This window comes from Macrobrachium rosenbergii, chromosome 56, assembly GCF_040412425.1.
Source record: "Macrobrachium rosenbergii isolate ZJJX-2024 chromosome 56, ASM4041242v1, whole genome shotgun sequence".
Classification (NCBI taxonomy): Eukaryota; Metazoa; Arthropoda; class Malacostraca; order Decapoda; family Palaemonidae; genus Macrobrachium; species Macrobrachium rosenbergii.
In genome coordinates this window covers 29,416,095-29,418,701 of record NC_089796.1, presented here as the reverse complement: position 1 = coordinate 29,418,701, position 2,607 = coordinate 29,416,095, and positions in this window count along the sequence as shown.

The following is a 2,607-nucleotide window of genomic DNA, read 5'->3' as shown; positions in this document are numbered from 1 at the left end:
ATTTTTCTTATGTATTCAGTTTCTTGATCTAAATACAAGGGACTGACAATGCGCAAAGCTCGTAAAAACATAGAAGAAAAAATTGATATTTTGATGTTAAGGTGATGGCCTGAGTAAAAACGAACATAAGTTAAGTTCTTGGTTGGTTTCCTATAAATACTGAATTTGCACTGAAATGGTTCTCTATGTATTAAAACATCTAAGTAAGGGAGGCAATAGTCTTTTTTTAATTCTAAAGTAAACTTATTGGATGGTACCTGGTTATTCAAATTAGAGAGTAAATCATTTACGTCAATACCAGCAGGCAAAACAGCTAAAATATTGTCAACATATCTATACCACTTTAAAGGAATATAACTGATATTAGGTAAGTATCGTTTTTCAAAGAATTCCATATACAAGTTTGAAAGGAGTGGGGATAAAGGGTTGCCCATTGCCATGCCAAATATTTGTTGGCAAAATTCACCATTGAACATAAACTTACAATCACAAATACACATCCTAGTGAGTGAAATAACGTGACTTACAGGTAGAGGTAATTCATGATGGATTAGTTCATTACTAAGATACTCTAAAACAGAATCTATAGGGACTTTAGTAGTGGAGCAGGTAACTACGAAAAATAGGGGAAAAGTGCAAATGGTGATACCTGGCATAAAACTTGGCTTAATATTCCTCTTTGTCCATTGGTCTCATCATCAACCTCCGGCCACACAAAATTTTGCCATTACCCAAGATGGCCGACAGGTTTCCAAAATGGCGTCCTGTGGATATTTGAATACTGGTATTTAATTGAATAATCATATTCAAATCCCTATGTCACTCCCACTTTATATTAAAATATTAAAAACAGGCCCTTATATATTATGTAGATACATCATTTCTCTGCATAGAAATACTCAAGATGGCTGTCACTATATCAAATATGTCCGCCAAAATGCCAAAAATTGGTACTTAAGCTCATATATGAGGCTAAAGGTCGGGTAATACATGGATTTGGGGTAACTTCAGCCTGATCAGTTCATTTTTTGTAGATTAGAAGTCAATTGATGGGTAATACGCTTAATGTAAAAGTGTAATAGTGCAGTGTCAGTGTACTACCAGGGGACATTGGTTGACACTATAGCTGTGAAACTCAGCATGGGTTTCAGTGCTAGCTAATGACAGAGATTTCTTATTAGTTTCCCAAATGCTGTTTAGCTAGCCCCACTTCAAAGTTAAACAGCTGCACCTGAATTGACAGGATGTGCAAGCGTGGGAGAGCTGAGCCAAGAAAGACAGGGCTCTAGTCTTCTAGATGGTGTACAGATCACACAGGAATTAAATAGCATTGGATGAATGATCGGGCTTGGGGTAAGATTATGACATATCTGAGCCTAGTTGTATCCCATATCTGAAAGTGCATATATGTTATATAGGTGTTGAAAGGACAAACCCTTGTCCTAAAGAACAGAAGCAATGGCAGGACAATCTTGGGGTAATGTCTTTCCTGAAGGGGAGATAGTACCACTTAACTGGAAGCTTTGTTGCTTGTGCCGAGAGGACACACGTGAAAGAGTAGTTGATGCATCTGGTGCTGGCTATGTTACCCCTTGCTACAAACATTCCTGAATTCTATACAATGCAATGCCTATACCATTTCATCCCCAAAGGCTTGATGAAGGTGATGGAATTCTGCAGACCTTTGAAAATAACAGAGCAACATATCATGAATCATGTATTCTGAAGTTCAAAGCAACAAAACTAGAAAGGAAAGTGAGTCATTGTGTAAACAAAAGAAGATGATGCCCCATCAGCAAAATTCTGCAGTAGCCAGAAGGCAGATGAAGAAGATGCAGAAGAATCTAAGACTGAGAAAGAAGGAATATGCTTTATTTCTGACTCACCAGCACAAATCAAAGGTTTACAATTGGCCATGATATTGCCTTTACATGAAAAGCTGCAATGATGTGCCACCAACCTGCTAGATGAGAAACTTCTGACCAAGCTTAGTGCTGGAGATATTGTTTCTCAGGACCATATGTATCACCCATCTTGTCTGACAGGTGTGTACAACAGGGAAAGGGCTTGGCTAAATTCCCATAAAATTAGAGATGATTACGTGCAGTACAGACAAGAGGCATGTGCCCATGCTTTTGCTGAGCTTGAGATGTACATAAGAGACAATCAGTTGACTACAGATGGGTACTGCTGTTTTACAATGGTAGAAATTTATGATTTGTACAAACAAAGACTGGAAGAGCTAAGTGTTGATGCTTCTTTTGTGCACCAGACACAGTTGAAAGAACAGGTAATTGCCTGCATCCCAGACCTGTTGGACTTTAAAAAGGGAAGCGAAATTTGGTTTGCCCACAAAAGGAAAATGGGAGAAGCCCTAGCCACGGCATTTGACTACAATGATGCACTAATTGTGGCCAAAGCAGCTAAGATATTGGGTAAACAGATGCTTGAACATGAGATAGAATTTGATGGAACCTTAGCAGCAGACACTAGAAGAGAATCTGTGCCACCAAGTTTGTTGGAATTTGTAAGTGTGCTACAAAACAGTGGCGATATAAAATCCCAACTTAAATATGGAACATCATCTACTGATCTAGCTTTAGCACA